The following is a 20,270-nucleotide window of genomic DNA, read 5'->3' as shown; positions in this document are numbered from 1 at the left end:
AAATTAAACCACACATTCTGGGGTCAAAAATAGTTCGATTGAACCAAACTTACCTTTGTACAAATGTGCTCATAAAAAAGTTACAGCCCTTTGAAGTTACAAAATGAAAATCGATTTTTTTCAATATGTCGAAAACTATTAGAGATTTTTTTATTGAAAATGGACATTATCATTTTTATGGCAGGAACATCTTAAAACAAAATTATAGTGAAATTCGTCCACCCCATAAAAAATTTTATGGGGGTTTTGTTCCCTTAAACCCCCCCAAACTTTTGTGTACGTTCCAATTAATTCATTATTGTGGAACCATTAGTTAATCACAACGTTTTTAAAACTTTTTTGCCTCTCAGTATTTTTTCGATAAGCCAGTTTTTATCGAGATGCGGCTTATTTTTTAATATATTTACATAAAAATTTTATGGGGGTTTTGTTCCTTTAAACCCCCCAAATGTTTGTGTACGTTCCAATTTAAACTATTATTTTGGTATCATTAGTTAAATACAGTGTTTAAACCTTTTTTGCCCCTTAGTCTTTTTTTAATAAGTCACCTTTTATCGAGATGTGGCTTCTTTTTCAAAATATACCTAAAAATGTAAATTATAAATAAATTTTCAGATTATTAACAGGTCTCTATAATCGTACTTAACCATATACAAATATGTGGTGGATTCGACAAATATTCAAAATATCTCGATAAACAGTGGTTTATCGAAAAAGTACTAGGAGGCAAAAAAGTTTTAAATACATTGTGTTTCACTAATGGTGCCACAATAATAATTTAATTGGAACGTACACAAAAGTTTGGGGGGTTTAAGGGAACAAAACCACCATAAAATTTTTGTCGGGTGCACAAATTTCACTTTAGTTTTTATTTAAGATGTTGCTGCCATAAGAATGCCACATATCCATTTTCAATAAAAAATCTCTAAGAGTTTTCGATATATGAAAAAAAAATCGATTTTCATTTTGTAATTTAAAAGGGCTGTAACTTTTTTTGTGTGCACTATTGTATATAGGTAAGAGGTTCAATCAACCTATTTTTGACCCCAGAATATGTGGTATAATTTATGACCAATCTTTTCGGGACACCCTGTATAACAACCTGATAGACGCAGGTTCAATCCCCAATGAAAATTTTTATTTTTTTATATATTTTATGACTGTAAGTATATTTATTATATTTTTTTTCAGAAAATACGTATTTAGTTAAAATTTGTCTCAACAATTATTGTTCAGAAATCATTTCATTTTTCAATGTGTTTCGTGTGTTTTATTATTTTATTTTGTAATTTTGGGTATTGTTTTAATAAAAATTTTTGGAAAGTAGTAAGTATTAAAATTAGTTTAATACACTTGGGTGCAAAATTAACCGGACACCTTAAAAATGGGTAATTTTTGATGTCTCGCAATTTCTAAACCTGTTGTCCGATTTAAGTGATTTTTTAATATGTAATAGCCTTATTCTTTAACAATACCGTTTTAATAATATTGTTGCTAAACAGGTAAATTTTCATTGTATACCGGGTGTACCAATGAAACTGTGTTTTTTTCTCAAACTTCAAAATACTCAAATTTAAACCGAACTATAGCCTCATGTTTTCTCAGCATTCTGTTTTTTGAGTCATTCGCTTATGTTGGACCGTTAAAAAGTTAGTTACGTTAACAGTTAGCCATGCTTTTTATCAAAACAGTATGTTTTTGAATAAGCATGGCAAACTTTATGGAGTTATTCTACATGAAAAAATAATGACGGTTTGCTTTATAAACCTATGTCCGCAAATGCTTAATTTTTAAGATAGAGGGTGTTGAAAGTTTTCTTATAAACTGACGATTTATTTATTGCTTTAAAACCGGTTGAGATATGCAAATGAAATTTGGTGGGTTTTAAGACGTAGTTATTATACAACTTTTGACATACAAGTTAGAATTTAATATTCACCATTGGCGCGCATACGGGTAATATGAGCTGTCATATTACCCGTATGCGCGCCAATGGTGAATATTAAATTCTTAGTTGTATGTCAAAAAATGTGTAATAACTACGTCTTAAAACTCACCAAATTTCATTTGCATATCTCAACCGGTTTTAAAGCAATAAATAAATCATCAGTTTGTATAAGAAAAATTTCAACACCCCCTATCTCAGAAACGAAGCAATTGCGGACATACCGTTTATAAAGCAAACTGTCATTATTTTTTCATGCAGAATTACCCTTTAAAGGTTGCCATACTTATTTGAAAAGACCCCGTATTGATGAAAAACATGGCTAGTTGTTAAATTACCTAACTTTTTTATGGTCCAATGTACGCGAATGAATCAAAAAACAAAATGTTTAGAAAACATGAGGCTATAGTTAGATTTCAATTTTAGTTTTTTGTAAATGCTAGAATATTCTACAGGGTGATGCGAAGTTTAAGAAAAAACACAGTTTCATTGGTACACCTCGTATACAATGAAAATTTACCTGTTTAGCAACAATATTATTAAAACAGTATTGTTAAAGAATAAGACTATAACATATTAAAAAATCACTTAAATCGGACAACAGGTTTAGGAATTGCGAGACATCAAAAATTACCCATTTTTAAGGTGTCCGGTTAATTTTGCACCCGAGTGTATTTAAATAAAATATAAATAAACTGTTTAAAGTATATTGATTTCGTTAAAATCGTATAATAGAAGTATAACTTCTTACGTGCGTACAAAGTACACACACATTCTTTTTTTTTATTTGTTTATCGTAGATAAAATATTGTATGAAACTGTGCGTGAAGTACTTTTTGCGAACTTACGCGATGTATAGCACTCGCGCCGCTGTCGCGCCGCTGTCGCTCGTGCTCTAAACATCGCGTGTGTTCGCAAAAAGCTTACTTCACTAACTGTTTCATAAATAACTATTTTGTTTGCAAGTCATTTAGTATCGCCATGTCACAGTATTCTTTACAACGGAAACAAATATCGTGCAGTCATTGAATTTTTATTTATGTAAGGTTTAATAGCAACGGAAATTTGTGAACGAATGTTAAAAGTGTATAAACACTCTTCGCCCTTCGCCCTCAGTTAGTACAGTAGAAAGATGGGTTGGTGAATTTAAACGTTGTCGTATAAGCCTTGAAGATGATCCACGTCAAGAACGTCCAAACACAGCAACAACGCCAGAAATCTTAGAAAAAATAATGGTATCGGAAAATCGTCGTTATCTGTGAAAGAGATTTAGTAAAAACCCTGGGCATCTCATTGAGCGGTGTAAGCAATATTTTGCCTGAATAGTTGGGTTTCAGAAAGCTGTGTTTACAATGGGTGCCGCATTCGCTAACAACAGAACAAAAACACATTCGAACGCGACTTTCTCAGCAACATCTAGAGGATAAACTAGGATAAACTAGATATATAAACTTTCAAAAGGATAAACTAGATTTTGTGCGTCAATTTATCCCTATGGATGAGATTTGGGTATATAACTATGATCCTGAATCACAACAAGAGGTTAAAGAAGTGGTATGAACCTGATTCTTCTTCTCCGAAACGAGTTCGTGTCCAGAAATCGACCAAGAAGGTATTAGCATTAGTTTTTTAACGTGATAGGAATTTTGTTTGTGGATTAGACCAGCGGATTGTGTAGACCAGCCGAAGGAAAAAAGCTGAAGGAAAAAATGGAGTGCTAAAAATTGCATTTTTAACACGTTTGTAGAAAAGTGTATTTTAAACCATAAAATTGTGTTTTTCTTATCGAAACGCAAAACTTATTGAACAGCCTAGACTTTAAATAAATTGTAGTCCTTACTTTTGTAACCATGTCAAACGCCCTTGTTGTTGAGACATGTTAATTTACAAACACAAATATAAAAATCTTACCTTATGAATTAAATCCAGCCTGGTATAGCGTAGACGGCTTAAAATACTTGCTATAAGCTAGTTCGAGAACACGAACGAAAAACGTCAAATCGGTAACGATCGATTACTTATATAAAATCGTATTCGGTATAATGTGTAGAAATTGACAGTCTTTATTTAAACTCTCTAATTTACCTAATAAATATATTTTTAAAATGAATCACATCTACTTTATTAACTGACACTACGAGCACTAGGGTTTGCACTAAAATAATCGAAGGGACAAGACAGTTTGTATGTACACGAAGAAAACAGTTTACTGGAGAAACACGTGGAGTCCGAATTTTTTGGGGAAATGGTTACGTCGGGGAGGAGTGGTGTATCTCCTTGGTCAGCTTCTCATGTTTCGTCGGTGTCTAATCGTTTATCTGAAACAAAAGATGAATAATAATATAGGTAAAATGGAATATATTTCTAATATATTTAGTGTTATTTCTTCATATATGATGATCTCTAAATCGATGGCTTAGTGTGAAAACCTCGTATCTCAGTTTACAAAAATTTTTACATGAGTGACTTTAAACTGAATTTCTGCATACCCTAACCCAAAATATATATGAAAAATGTATGTGTAATGATCTAAACTTAAGCAGAATCAAAAATATGTAAAGATAGTTTTTTTGTTTTAAGTTATAGTATGCAGAAATTAAGTTTAAAGTCTCTCCTGTAAAATTTTCTATGAAATGAGATACGAGATTTTCACACTAAGCTATCGATATGACATATTATGAGGCTATCAGAAAGGGAGTCTAGATATATATACGTCCAGTCTAGAACACGCTGGTTTCCCCCTTCCAATTGAGGATATATGTATATTACTATATGCAAGATAACAAGCAAGGGGTCGTTCAAGTATTACGTAACGCAGGTTTGGGGGATGGGGGTCAAAAATATTCAAAAATTGCGTCACGTAATACTTGAACGCCCCATTAAGGTGCGTTACATAGGGGGAGGGGGGGTCAAAAATCTTCAAAAATCGCGTTACCTAATACAGTCAAACCCGATTATTAGAATACCTCTTAAAGGAATATCCCGGTTTAAGGAATAGAAATTTGAGGTCCCGAAACGTTTCTATTAGCGACCAATGATCGGTTATTAGAATATCCCGGTTATAGAAATACTTTTGATTGGCACGAAGGCTATTCCAATAAGCGGGTTCGACTGTACTTGAACGCCCCAACTAGACTATAGTACTCTAGTTAGACCAGGTAAAATAAAACACGCAATATCCCCAAAACTCTTCACTTTAGCTCTGGAAGACGTCTTTAAAGAACTGGAATGGGAAGACATGGGTATCAACATAAACGGAAAGAATCTCAATCACCTCAGATATTGAGATGATTTTGTTCTTATTACAACCAACCATAACGAACTAGCCACAATGCTGACTCAACTAGCACAAGCATCAGAGAAGATGAAAAATAAAACTACAAAGATGCTAAATATTGTAGATTTTTTTTAACTCTAGAATTAAAACCTTTGTTAAAAGAAAAACAAGGCGGTTAGAGGTTTTTGAGATCTGGACCAATACAAGAATTCTTCAAATATCATGAATGGACAACATATCAAATTACAGAGTATACTGAAACCTTAGTATCAAAGAAAAATAAACGATTTAGATAGTGAAAAAAACAACATTTGGAAAATTTTGATACATCATTAGAAATTAAGAAAAATATAAATTACTGAAATGAATTTGGCAAGGAAATGTGCAGAGACTGAGAACCCTCGAAAGCTCACAAATCTATGAACAAAGAAATTATTACTATATACCAGATAGAATAAACCCTGGAAAGATCATTCACCGGCGCTATATTTATAATGAGGCAACTTCAAGAGAAAACATTAGAATACAACAAACCGGCATATGTCTGACAGGGTTAAATAAAAGGACGTTATCCACTTATTGTACGCAAGAGGGATACTTCTAGGAATAATTAAAACTATCGAAAATATCTACCAGAACAACGCAATAAAAGTAAAAGTAGAAGAAGAACTAACTGAACCAATTGAAGATGGCAATGGGATAAGAAAGGGGGAGTCCCTGAGTCCTCTAGTGTTCAATCTGATCATGGATGAAATAATAAAAAGGTAAGAACTAAAAAAGGATACCAAATGGGAGAAAAACAACTTAAAATAATAATCTGCTGTGCAGACGACGAAATAATACTAATCTCTCAAAGTGAAGATGATTTACTACAACGTATGCTGCATAATTTTAATATAACCGGCAGAAAATTTAACATGTTAATTTCTCCAAAAATATATATATATATTGTTATAACCAATCTACTAAGATCAGCAAATCTACTAAGATGTAAATTAGAGCTGGATGGTCAGATAATAGAACGAGTGACGGATTTAAATATCTAGGCATCACACGCTATCTAGCTAAGGAAAGCTCGAAACAGAAATGGAAGATCAAGTGAATAGAGCAAACAGAGTCACAGGTTGCCTAAATGAAACAATATCGACAAATAAAAATATCGGGAAATAAATAAAAGGCATAATTTACAAAACAGTCATCAGATCAATAATGACATACGTAGCAGAAACACGACCTGCCACGGAGATGATAAAAATAATGCAGCTAAAATAGTAAAAATGAAAACCCTTCGAAAAATCGATGGTAAGTAAGACACTATGGAACAGAGCTAGAAGTAAAGCTACTGAGGTAAGAAACTGAAAAGAGAACTGGCTAAGAAACAGAAGAGTAGAATGAAACGACCACATAAGCCGAATGACAACAAATAGAGCAGCAAAGACGGCGAGAGACTGATCTTCAATAGGAAAACGATTAGCAATTTTTTTTCTTCCTGGAAGCCGTCCGTGCATGCACCCCGGCCGCACTGCAGCTTTTCAGCTTATTGTGCTTTCTTCCATTTGTTCTCATGACCCCCAATCCAATATAGTAGTGCCCTTCACCAGCCTGTAAAGGTCCATTGGGTTAGTGCCATATACCGTCGGACTTGGTCTGCAGTCTTCATATATTGCTTGTCTCTTGCGGTCCAGAGCCTCGCAATCCCACAATAAATGTCTGACTGTCTGGGTCTCTGTCTATTGCGTTGCGAAATGGGCATAGAAATAATAAAGTTTTGCTGCATTAACCACTTTAAAAATTCACATTGTAAGGCATGAATGTATCATTCATGCCTTACATGATTAATAACATTGCGATTAAAGCTCAATAGATCCGCTATAGTAATAAATAGCAATAAAAGTTAATAACAAAAATTTTAGCCGCCTTTGAGCTTCACATTACAAAATTAGTTAGAATGTTACAGGGTGTTCGATAACACAGTGGCAGACCAAACTTATGTTTTTTTAAATGGAACACCCTATATTTTATTTTAAATTCGAAATCCTGTTAACTTCTTTATCACAAAAATATAAAGGTTTGTTATGTTATATAGGGTATTTACAAAGTTCTAACCAATTTTATAAATATGAAAATCGTAACAAGTTCAACTCCATGTATAAATAAAAATAAGCAAAACAGCAATTGTTTATTATTAATGCCATATTTTTTACGTATTGTCCAAATTTTCAAGAATGATTGATATTGCTAATTTTCTTTATATCAAATACAAGGTGAGTCAAAACGCAAGTACATTATTTTCTCAGTAATTTTAAATTGAACACCCTGTATTTTATATTACTATTGAAGAGTACCATTACCGTACTTTAATTTTTAGATAACATTCCCTATGTCTAAATTTATTAGTTTTCGAGATATTTTCATTTTTCAATGGACCAGTAGCGTGGCCAGAATCACCAGAATTTAATAAACTGGACTGATTTTTTTGGGGTTACGTTAATAACGAAGTTTATAAAATACCTCCAACAACAAGGGATAAGATCAAAAATAGAATACAAAGTGTATTTCGATGTGTTAGCCGTGCATAAATGTGTTAGGAGGTAATTTTGAACACCTTATGTAATTGTAAGTACAATTTTGTAAGTACATTTTTGTAAGTAACAATGTAACAAATAAAGAACGAAAAATAATTTATCAGTAATACATTTTGCAAAAAAACATTTTTGTACTTTTAATAAAATATTTTCAATATTTTTGTAAGTAACAATGTAACAAATAAAGAACGAAAAATAATTTATCAGTAATACATTTTGCAAAAAAACATTTTTGTACTTTTAATAAAATATTTTCAAATATTGAAAATATTTTATTAAAAGTACAAAAATGTTTTTTTGCAAAATGTATTACTGATAAATTATTTTTCGTTCTTTATTTGTTACATTGTTACTTACAAAAATGTACTTACAAAATTGTACTTACAAAAATGTTTTTTTTGCAAAATGTATTACTGATAAATTATTTTTCGTTCTTTATTTGTTACATTGTTACATTTACATACAAAAGTAGTGTTTAATTGTCTTCACAAAATGTTGTATTTTGTGTTTGTGTGTTTTTTTGTAAAATTTATTACTAATTTTCTTTCTTTATTTGTTACATTTACATAAAAAAGAAGTTTTTAATTTTTTCAAAAATGTTGCATGTTGTGGTTGTGTTTTTTTTTTTGTAAAATGTATTACTGATAAATTATTTTTATTTCTTTATTTGCTACATTGTTACATTGATTACCGGATTGGTAATCAATAATCGTCAATTGTCAATTCAGTCATGGCTTACTTAAAATTTAGATAAATTTAGACACCTAAAATAATTTGCTCTGAAAAATGAAAATATCTCGAAAACTAATAAATTTGGACAAAGGGAATGTTATATAAAAATTAAAGTACGGTGATGTTACTTTTCAATAATGATATAAAATACAGGGTGTTCTATTTAACATTACTGAGAAAATATTGTACTTGCGTTTTGACTTACCCTGAATTTGATATAAAGAAAATTAACAATGTCAATAATCAGAAATTTTTTACAATAAATAAAAAATATGGCATTAATAAACCATCGCTGTTGTGCTTATTTTTATTTATACAGGGAGGGAACTTGTTACGATTTCCATACAAAATTGGTTATAACTTGGTAAATACCCTGTATAACATAACAAACCTTTATATTTTTGTGATGGAGAAGTTAACAGGATTTCGAATATAAAATAAAATATAGAGTGTTCCATTTAAAAAAACATAAGTTTGGTCTGCCTCTGTGTTATCGAACAACCTGTAACATTCTAACTAATTTTGTAATGTGGAGCTCAAAGTTGACTACAATTTTTGTTAACTTTTATTGCTATCTATTACTATAGCGGATCTATTGAGCTTTACCCCGCTAACCAATCACCCTATATAAAAAATAATATTTATTTAATCAAAATTATTTTCCCTAGTTTTCATCTAACGTTTCGGATGGGCACTTTTGGTCAATTACGTTAAAAAACATTCATTTTAATTCATGTCTGTGGAAAATACAAATACAACCCTGAATCTTGCTTGTCTTCGTCGTTGCATCACCGCGCTTCTATCGTTCATTAGAAATACATGGCCCTATCTCCGCAATGTTCTATTCTTAACTTGAAATGCTCTATAGAGGTACAGTGAAAAAACAGACAGTCATGTCTACACAAAAAAGAAGAAGAAGATATAATAAAGCACCAAATATTTAGCACAACTGTTTGCTAAGGGTACATCCGGCTCTGTCCTATACTTAAATACTTCATATAAACTACATAATTCTGAATAGACAATATTTTAATGTAATTTAACCCGCATAGAAAACTGAAAATTGTTTAAAAAATAATGTGACTAATAGCGCCCGCATGCTTGCCCTGGTATTAGTCGGTAATATGTCCTATCCTCATTTATACTAGAGATGGATCAGCCACAACTACATACGTATATTATCACTACATGTACATTGTACATGTACATCACAAGAACAATGTGCAGTAGTATAAGGGAAATATCAAAAACTGACAATTGTTTTTATTTTTATTAGTTTTTTTATTAAGAGGAAACAGTAGCGATCAACAGGTAGCGAAAACGCGTTCCAAGATTGCGGCTGTAATTTTGAATACTTTTTCGAGATATTTGGCACACGTATTCGTAATATAATAAAGAATGGCGGTACAAAGTCCAATTTGAAAAATATATTAATATGTGGAAATTACTCTGTAATTAAATACAATATTAAAAAAACGAGCCTGTACCGCCATTAAGAAGAACAAAAAAACACACTTTCTTCAAATAAACTTTTTTATCCGATGCCTAGATTTTGTGTCATTTTGGAACTACTAAAATTTTTTATTTCATTAGTAGTTCCAAAATGACACAAAATCTAGGCATCGGATAAAAAAGTTTATTTGAAGAAAGTGTATTTTTTGTTCTTCTTAATGGCGGTACAGGCTCGTTTTTTTAATATTGTATTTAATTACAGAGTAATTTCCACATATTAATATATTTTTCAAATTGGGCTCTGTACCGCCATTCTTTATTATATTACGAATACGTGCGCCAAATATCTCGAAAAAATATTCAAAATTACAGCCGCAATCTTGGAACGCGTTTTGGCTACCTGTTGATCGCTACTGCATCACCTTAATATTCTTGATTTTTTCTTAGTCTGGATTTGCTTTTGAGTTGCTTTCCATTTTTTTTTATGATTCCCGATTAGCCATTTCTGAACCTCGATTCTTGCAGCAACTTTGGTGATGCCACACAATGGTTCTGAACCTACAACGGAACCTACAACCCATGCACTTCTTTATGACCCGGCACTCATACTAAATACATTTTGTTGTCTTTTGTCAGGTTGTTGAAGATATCTTTGCAGTTTCTCAATCTATCTTGATTTGGTAAGTGGCTACCAGTAAGACTACCGCCGAAATATACAATAGGGATGTTCACAAAAAATTAAAAAGTCATTTCAAACATGTAAAACGATTAAGAAACACCCTAGCAATAATTGTCCAAAATTTCAACAAAATTGAAAAAGCCTTTCTATAAAAAATCTTTATTAGAAATCTAGCATTATTTTAAATTTCAAGAACGCTTCTCTATTGGCCTGACGTCACTAGTTGCATACCCCAAGCGCGCGCCATTCTCATAGTGTTACTGTTTACCTGTTTGACGTTTCAGGTCATTTTATTTTGTTCTCTTCTTGTTTTATCAGAGTTAAAGTGGAGTTTTATAGTAATTTGTTTAGTTTAAAGTGGATAGATAGACTGTTTGTAAGGATATATTTTGGGTTTTACAAAAATAAACAAATAAAATGGAAGAAGGTTTTCAGAAAGCCGATTCGTATAAACTACCGACTGTAGTGTAGATGTAACAATGGTGTATGATTTATTGGCATCTTGTAAAAAAATAAATCTACCACAGCTTTACTGAGTGTATATTCCATATAATTTTCCATGTCTTCTTTAAGCTAAAAAAATAAATGCTAATACTCCACAAAAAAAAAATAGAGAAAGTTGTATGCATGCATTGTACGCATGCATATTGTATACATACATTGGCTGGTTATTACTTTACCTTGGTTAGGTGTATTAAAAATATTTTTATTCTTCTTCATGTGCCTTGTCCGTTGTGGACGTTGGCTATCATCATGGCAATTTTAATTTCATTTGAGGCGTTTCTGAATAACTCGATCGATTTTTGTCCAAATCATTGGCGTAAGTTTTTAAGTCATGAGTGTCTTTTCTTCCGGATCCGCGTTTGCTCTCTATTTTACCTTGCGTTATCAGTTGGAGTATACGATATTTATCATGCCTCATGATATGACCGAAATATTTAAGATTTCGTTTCTTAATTGTAAAAGAGATTTCTTTTTGTTTTCCCATTCGACGCAATACCTGTACGTTGGTGTGGGTCGCCCAGGATATTTTGAGGATACGTGGGTACACCCACATCTCGAATGCCTCTAGCTTTTTCATTAATGTTTTCAATATTGTCCAGGCCTCTGCGCCATATAGCAAGACCGGAAATAATAACATTTTAGCAGCCGCATTTTTAGTGGGAGAGATATTATGTCGCAATGGGTGAAAATATTTCTCAGGCATGTTGTTAAATGTTGCTATGTCCTTTTCAACTCTAGATCTTATTTCGGTTGTTTCGTATTTCGAGTTGACAACTGTTCCAAGGTAAAAAATATTTTTGAACTTGGGTATTATACATTTTCATTTCAACCAATCTTTTCACTAAATTATTAATGATTTTAATATAATATAAAGTCATACCTACATCGACATGTAGTTATTTCAAGGTTTACTTTTACTGTATGTATTATTAGAATCCCGTTTTTAGGAATATCCCAGTTTAAGGAATACAAATTTGAGGTCCCGAAACTTTTTCATTTACTCTTTAAGGGGGTAGGTGCCAAATCTTGGTCCAATGCTATTTAAATTCGTTCATTTTTTTCGAATCCTGTGAAAACTAATAAGTATTTTTGAAAAATGTAAATGCAGAAAGAACAATTACATTATTACCAAGGGCCGAAAGTCTCTGGAAAACTTCTGTTTGTTTTATCAAGTTAGTTCTTTAAGTTAGTTATTTTAAGTTCTAGCTGCAACAAACCATTTCTTTTTCTGTTTTAAATTGGCTGGAACGGTAATAAAAATCTTGTCAGAACTGTTTTTTGATGTATTTACACACCCAGGAACAAAACACCACTTATCTGGCTTTATTTTTAATAATTAAATACGTAAAAAACTGCGCACATTCAAATACACTGAGTAAATAAGTATACAAAACTAGTCGTCGATCAAAGACGTTACGACTGCTGACGTAACAGACCGTAGCCTCGCTGCAGGGTACCGTTTTTCTAGCCTCCAAGAAAATCAACATTATGAACTCATTTATCTTAAAAAATATACATTTTTAAACAGTTTTATGATTGTTACGTTTTTATATGCCTTGTAATCTATTGAATTTAACTATATTTAAAAATTAGTGAACATCCCTATTCCAAGGCCGGGGGACTTGTGATATTCTCTAACGATGTCGTTCTTGTCCTCTTCAAGGCTCCTGTTATTTAGAAGTTGTCTTTGTAAGGTGGTGAGAGAGGTCACAGAAGATTACAGAGCCATCTTTTTCCACCCTAGTACCGTACCATATGTAACTATCATCCGTATCACTAATACCTATGTATAACCAACAGATTATCTTTTAATTTCATCCACCAGGTTTTATCTACAACTCGTCTGCAGTTCTAGAAAAGTCGCGTAGCCCTGTTGGTTATTTTGTTAATACGACTGTTCCAATTGAGGATTTGGAATTCAGGATTAACTCTAGATAGTTGATCATATTGATTATTTCTAGCTTCTTCCCAAAGAATTTCAACTCGCTCAGTACAGTAAGGTTCCTCTTGTTAGTAAAGGCTGCTAGTTTAATTTCACAGGAATAGTCCACAGAGAGGTTCTCTTTCAGACACCAATTCTCTATGTAATGAAGGGCATGTCACATCTGATCCAAAACAGTACTGATGATAGTCCATCTTCGTAACGGAGATGGCACATACAAAAAACGAACATAGTAGAAGACTAAGTTTTCACTCTAATGGCATATAAAACAACAGCAATGCTTAGTCTCAGCATCCGTATGGCTTGCAAATTGTAGAAACCTCGGAGGTGTAACCAGAGAAGGTTCCCATTGTTTTCAGTCTGGTGGGATGTAGAGCAACATTGTGTTGTTTTATATGCCATTAGAGTGAAAACTTAGTCTTTTGCTAGCAGTTGCCGCTAGGGCATCTATGCCATTTGGTTCATTGCAATCCGGAACTGCACGCCGGGGTTTGTTTTGGTTGGATCAGAGAGAGCAGCATATGTGCCTCCTGATGAGAGAATAATAAGTTTCGAAACCGGTAGAGGTGCTTGCTGCACTCTCTGATTGGACTAGAATATGGTGCGGCTGTATTTTCGTTTTGCAACGAAATTGAAAATGGTTATTCATTTTTGATTTACATGTTTACTCTGATTGGAGTACGAAGGGAACCATTCTCGTTGGAACTTTACCGCGCTGAGCAGATGGGACGTGAATTATAAATTGTAAAATTCCCTCATCTTCCTTAGTTTCAGCATCCGTATGGCTTGCAAATTGTAGAAGCCTCGGAGGTGTAACCAGAGAAGGTTCCCATTGTTTTCAGTCTGGTGGGATGTAGAGCAATATTATGTTGTTTTATATGCCATTAGAGTGAAAACTTAGTCTTTTGCTAGCAGTTGCCGCTAGGGCATCTATGCCATTTGGTTCGTTGCAATCCGGGACTGCACGCCGGGGGTTTGTTTTGGTTGGATCAGAGAGAGCAGCATATGTGCCTCCTGATGAGAGACTAATAAGTTTCGAAACCGGTAGAGGTGCTTGCTGCGCTCTCTGATTGGACTAGAATATGGTGCGGCTGTATTTTCATTTTGCAACGAAATTGAAAATGGTTATTCATTTTTGAATATAGTAGAAGAGGAAATGAAAATCGAGAGGGTCCGACATGAAAAACTAATAGAAGTATTGAAAAACAGAGATATAGACAGACGAGATTTATGAATTATCATCAATCTGTATTGGAATCAAAAGGCCAATATAAAGATAGAAGAACAAGAGTCCGAGAATATTGATATAAAGAGAGGAGTAAGACAGGGCTGTGTTCTCTCGCCAATATTGTTTAACTTGTACATATTTCAGAAAGTGATAGCTGAACTAAGTGATGAAATCTCTATAAACGGAAGAATAGTAAATAACATAAGATTTGCTGATGACACCGTTATACTGGCAGACACCCTGGAAGCGCTACAAGAATTGGTAAATAGAAATAACGATTATTGCATTAGATAAGGACTAAAAGTAAATAAGAAAAAAATTTAATTTATGATTATCTCGAAAACACAACATGAACTGAAAGGTTAATGAAGCAAACCCAAATAGAAAAGTAGAGACGTAAAAATATCTGGGAACCTGAGTTGATGACAAAAATTACCAAAGCAAAGAAATTAGAATCCGAATTGAAACTGCAAGGCAAGTATTTATAAAAATAAAGAGAATGCTAACCAACAAAGACCTTCAGTTGCCTCTCAGATTGAGGGCTCCAAGATACTACATATTTTCTATATTACTATGCGGAATGGAAGCTTGGATACTGAGGAGACAGCACATAAGAAAATTAGAAGCGTTCGAAATGTGGTGTTATACAAGAATATTGAAAATTCAGTGGTTTCAAAGGACTACCCTGTGTGTCTACCATCTATTGGACTACCAATGTTGAAGTGCTACGACGTTTAAATAAGCAGTTATAAATTATGAACAGTATAAAACAAGAAAACTGAAATATTTGGGTCACATAACCAGAGGAGAAAATAAGAGTTGCTGAGAATTATCATGCAAGCAAGTATCCAAGGAAGAAGAAGACGCACCTCCTGAATGAGGAGAGGAACCTTAGAAAATGGTTTAACTGTAGTTCATGAACTATTCAGAGCAGCAGCCAACAAAGTGGCTATTATGATATCCAATCTCCGATAGGAGATGGAACTTTAAGAAGAAGAAAATCGAAAAACTGTTTTCATTTAGATGCTAATACTAGATACATATTTATTATTATGGAATGCTTATATCTGGCAACATTTGATATTGCAGTAATATCTTTGATAATTTAATATTTCTATTTTATATAAAAAAAAGAAATGTCTAAGATTGTGTATTATAAATTGTAGAAATCGCAAACATGGAGTTCGTATCTGGTGACGAAGAGTTCCATCTCTAATATAATATAATATACTCCATAATTTACCGGAATACAAACATTCTTTAATGTCGAATCAATTACATAAGATTGTTTTGTATTTTTAATGAAAAGTCTATGATTACCGAGAGAGTGTCGTGGTATTCAAGGTGGCCTTTACAATTGCAATTGTGTTATTTGCTACGGTTTAGAAGTATTGTGTTTCCATAACAATAACTGTTATGTATACTCTTGGTAAAACAGAAACTATCCTTGAATCCGTTACATAAATGAATCTAATTATTTTTTAAATAATCTAAAAAGACCAACTAACAATGTTCGATAATAATAATGGCTAAAATAATAGCATATTTGGATATTTTAGCAGTCTTTTCTGAAAATTAAGGTTCTTCGGTAATTCGTTTTTTGGCTTTTTTTTTAGTTTAATGGTTCCAGAATTTTGAACGGATTGAAAAATATAGTAATACAGGAATTTACGCTCATAACGCATCTACTGATTTTGAGAAAGCATGTGATCGAGTATCTAGAGTTAGAGAGATATATGTGATTGGCACTGAAAAAGAAAGGAATTTCCCGATTAGTTTATGAAGATTGTGAAATGTGTGTATTAGGGTTATTGATCAAATAATTATTATAATAAATGTAACAGACTTATATCATTACGCTATAATTACTATTTCTGCTAATTTTATTTTTTTTTGTTAATTTTTAATTACTTTTTCTCAAAATCGAAACGACGTTAGTCATTCAAAATTCACATGTAAATAAAAACGGAATGTATTCTTCACCATCTGTTTTTCGTTTGTGCGGTGTAACAATTTTATTTATTGTCATCTGGTCAGAGGGAAGAAACATAAACAGATTATCGTTGTGGTTTTCTTTTTAGTCACGACAAAGCTGATGAACGATTCACACACCAATCGTTCGGCCCTTTTCCGAAACTAAGCGCAATACCTTTTGTTACCAAAATAAATAAAATATTTACCGTTCGTTTTGTTACATTCATTTCAATCAATTCCGTCAACATCACTACCGGAATAGACTGATAAATTTCATGTAAAAGCAGGGATGCTTCAAGGGTCAAAGCTAAGTGCTTAGCCCATATATATTTTTGTTAATGTTGTGTTAGATAATAGTAAACTTCAAAGTGACATGTTTTAGTGCTCAGGACATGGACCTACGGTAAAACTGTCTGACGTGTCGCATGGCTCTTAAAATATCTATATTTTTTAAATACTTATATTTTAATAATTGATATCTTTCTGGATAAGGAAATGAGTCAATACTGGCAAGATTGCGAGTATTGACTCATCTCTTTATCCAGTGGTATAATGGACTCGAATTGGCAACCCTTTCATCATTTGATATCTTTCTATTGGGTTGGTTTTATTTAGACTCTTGTCGCATATCCTGTCTCTTCTTTTGTAATTAGCACATCCAGAGAAAGAAGATAATTATTGTTTCTTGTTCCATGGTGAATTTTATGGATTCTGCTTTTTTGTTGATGTCCATCAGAAATTTATTCAATGCCTCTGGTCCGCGGGGCCAAATGGAGAACGCGTCACCTGCTATCTCCACCATACTGTGGGTTGTTTGTCTTGTTTATGTACTGTGTTGTGTTCGAAAACCTTCATGAATACATCAGCTAATAATGAAGATAAGGATGATCGTATAGCTATTCCGAAATTTTGTTTATAGAGGTCATTGCCTAGTTGAAAATAAGTGTTACGTTTTACCTGTGCAAAGTGTTAGTAGCTTCATGATATTCAGTTTGGATTTAGTTGTAAATGTATCATCATCATTCCTTTCTAGTTTGCCTCTTATTATTTTTAAAGTTTTACTCCAGTTTTAGTCAGGCCATGGAGTGGGGTGCCTACATTGTGAAAATGACGTGCACCCTATTTTTCATGCTATGGCATGCTGCTATAGTAATACTCATGGGCTTATGAAACGCATGGTTATTTGTTTATAGAGGTCATTGCCTAGTTGAAAATAAGTGTTACCCGTGCAAAGTGTTAGTAGCTCCATGATATTCAGTTTGGATTTACTTGTAAATGTATCATCATCCCTTTCTAGTTTGCCTCTTATTATTTTTAAAGTTCTACTCCAGTACCAACATTGGTGAAAAGACTGGTAATGGCAAAACTGAATAACTTGGCGTATTTTGTCACATGCTAACGCACCTTTAAACGTTCGTTAGCAGGTGAATGGCCTGAATAAAACATACCTAAGTATGTGCATAGTTTTAATCGCGCGTTATCAAAACGTGTATTACGCGCATGTTGTGTGAACGTGCCCTTACTTTTAACTTCAGCTTTATGGTAGGGGAGCCCAAGCGGGGATTTTCGCAGTTACTCGAGCGCGTCAGATTATCATATGGGGAGAAACCTGGTACCCTGCAGATGTACCTCTACCATATATTGGCTCTTAACACAGGGAAGTTCGTTAAGGGGGGCCCGAAAAAAAATATTTTCTTAAAATACTCGAAAAAGAATCTACATTTCAACAATCTGACGATTTGAGCAAGGAAATGGGTAAAGTTTCACAAAAAAAGCGAATATTTCGCGAAATGAACGTCAGATCGAAAAACTAAGAAATACGTCTTCAATATTTTTGAAAAATCTATCGAACTAAACATGACCCCCTACGGAGAGGGGGGGGGGGTAAATTTAAAATTTTAAATACAAACCCCGCGATATTTCGCAAAATGAACATCAGATCGAAAAACTGCAAAATATCCTTTCAAAATAAAATCTTAAATGGGACCCCCAAATATTTATTGCAGATTTGGATTCTTTACGTAAAAATAAGCAACTTTTATTCGAGACATTTTTTCGAATTATGGATAGATGGCGCTATAATCGGATAAAACGATTGTTGGAAATGGGAAATTAAATTAAAAAATGGCAAGCGCCCACTAAAATGTAAAATTTTACTTAACTTTTTTGATTTTAGGACCAAATAATCACAACCCAATAGGTCCCCATAACGCTCGAGTGACTGCTAATTTAGCATACTTTGCTCCCCTACCATTATAAAAAAGTTAAAAAATGTAACGTTGCCAGAGTTGTAATACATAATTTATTCTTATAACAGCTTGTCTTTACAGATTGTACATTAAAAAGCAAACACCCTGAGGTTAACGTCGTTATTACTTACTATATTTTTAAGCAATAAAACTCAAGGCTCTCGTTATCAGTCCTATAAGTTGAAAAGGAGCAAACAGGGGAGCTTTTATTAAGATATACGATCTTCACAATGCAGTTCTTGTGACATTTATTTAAGTTTTGAAAACAAACATTAAGATAATATCAGCGATAAAACTGTATGATTCTATTTATTTCAAAATAGAAGTCAGTAGGTAGTAGGTACAGATAATTTATCTACAGACTTATAAATTAAAGAAATTGAGATTTACAAAGACAGTAGGTAATTAGATTAATTTTAAAGTACACAATTAAAAAGGCATTTTTATCGTTATTCAAATTTAAGTGAGGTCTAAAAAATTTATAATTGAGATCTGACATAGATATATGTATAAAATACGAGTAGTATTTATTTGACATCTCAAAAATATGTACAGTAGAGCGTCGATTATCCGAATGTCGATCAACCGAACGATCGGTTATCCGAACTCCCGACTCCCGCGCCCCGCACTCGAGTACCCAGGAAGCGTTAGTAATTAACGCTTAAAATATCTTCAATTTTCTTCAATATTGTATCCAAAATATGTTGTTGCAAAGACTGCACTTTTTTGTTTAATTGCTATTTGTCATTATCAAGATATAAATAAATATGTAGGTATATAAATATGGCTTTTATTCACTTGTGGATAAATATGTATGACTATATCAATATAGTTCGATTATCCGAACAAATCGGTTTTCCGAACACCCATGTCCCCCAATTAGTTCGGATAATCGACGCTCTACTGTATGTGCTTGCAAAAGTGTTATTTGTAATTGACGTTCTTTTGCATAACGTTTTTAAAATAAAGTAGGGGTGAAAAGTATGCTAAATGTGCAGTCACTCGAGCGCTTTCGGGACCTACTGGATTGTGAAGAGTAGGTCCTATAGCCAAAAAAAGTAAAGTTTTTCATTTTAGTGGGGACTTTCCATTTTTAATTTAATTTTCCATTTCCAACAATCGTTTTTTTTTAATTATAGCGCCATCTATCCATAATTCAAAAAAATTCCTCGAATAAAAGTTACTTATTTTTACGCAAGGAATCCAAATCTGCAATAAAAATGGGGGCTCCCATTTAAGATTTTAAAGTAACCCCCCACCCCACCACCGTGGGGTTCGTGTTTGGTGCCATTCGATAGATTTTTCAAAAATATTGAATAAGTGTATTTTTCAGTTTTTCGATCTGATGTTCATTTCGCGAAATATCGCGGGATTCGTATTTAAAATATTAAATTTACCCCCCACCCCTCTCCGTGGGAAGTCGTGTTTGGCATCATTCGATAGATCTTTGAAAAATATTGATTACGTATTTTTTAGTTTTTCGATCTGTCATTCATTTCGCGAAATATTCGATTTTTTCTTGTGAAACTTTGGGACTCACCCATTTCCTTACGCCCCCTTTTTTTTTTTAAATATACACTGTTTTGCATACATGTACTTAACTTACCTTATCTTAATCTGACGATTTCGAGTTTTTCTAAGGATAGATTTTTTTTTCGGCCCCTCCTTAACGGACTCCCCAGCATTAAGAGCCAACATATGGT

General features: G+C 33.0%; 1 protein-coding gene across 2 annotated transcripts in view; it reads right to left on the bottom strand.

The window, feature by feature from the left end:
* Window positions 1-20,270, bottom strand: part of LOC114324627 (ecdysone receptor) — a 1,502,986-nt gene that overhangs the window by 1,260,590 nt on the left and 222,126 nt on the right. For both annotated transcript variants that reach the window (XM_028272498.2, XM_028272499.2), the window contains exon 3: window positions 3,857-4,263. The gene's annotated coding sequence lies outside the window, so the exon portion shown is untranslated. The remainder of the gene's footprint in view (window positions 1-3,856; window positions 4,264-20,270) is intronic.

Source organism: Diabrotica virgifera, chromosome 2 (genome assembly GCF_917563875.1).
Source record: "Diabrotica virgifera virgifera chromosome 2, PGI_DIABVI_V3a".
Lineage (NCBI taxonomy): Eukaryota > Metazoa > Arthropoda > Insecta > Coleoptera > Chrysomelidae > Diabrotica > Diabrotica virgifera.
This window is presented reverse-complemented; position numbering and strand designations above follow the sequence as displayed.